General features: G+C 32.8%; 1 protein-coding gene across 3 annotated transcripts in view; it reads left to right on the top strand.

Annotated features, from left to right (window-relative positions):
* The window catches only part of Fdx2 (Adrenodoxin-like protein 2, mitochondrial Ferredoxin 2), a 67,292-nt gene that overhangs the window by 64,953 nt on the left and 1,823 nt on the right, over positions 1-516 (top strand). The gene's annotated exons all lie outside the window — the stretch shown is intronic.

Below are 516 nucleotides of genomic sequence, written 5' to 3'. Positions count from 1 at the left end.
TTTTGATACCTAAATATGAGAACAAGTGAGATCTTGTTATGAAGGTAATTAACAAATTTGAACATAAGCAATCAGCATGAGATTGATTAAGATGAGATCATCAGCAGAATAACTTGTATTGAAAGTAGTGCTGGGCACATGCGTGAAAAGCATCAGGCGAAAGTTTCACCAGGCGTTAGAGGCCTGAATATGTTAACTGATTTAGCACATTTTTACTCCATATCTAATTTTCTCAACTCTCACCAAACACCAGACTCGTGTTATAAATATTACATAAGCCGGAGATAGAATTTCATATGCAATGATTCTCGGTCGGTGTTGTCTTTATCTTACTCGTATTTCAAACTTTTCGTGTAGAATTTGAACTTATTTGAATTCTTGATTCACAATGGGTCTGCGTATTTTCTTTTAAGTTAGTTTTGTTACGTAAACAAATATTTGCATCAATCTGTCCATGATATATTTAAAAGATTCCGTTTAAGTTAGAGTTCTGAACTTAAAAAATAGTAATTTACG

This window comes from Ceratina calcarata, unplaced genomic scaffold (genome assembly GCF_001652005.2).
Source record: "Ceratina calcarata isolate Rehan_Ccalc_2016 unplaced genomic scaffold, ASM165200v1 scaffold48.2, whole genome shotgun sequence".
In the NCBI taxonomy this organism is placed as follows: Eukaryota; Metazoa; Arthropoda; class Insecta; order Hymenoptera; family Apidae; genus Ceratina; species Ceratina calcarata.
This window is presented reverse-complemented; position numbering and strand designations above follow the sequence as displayed.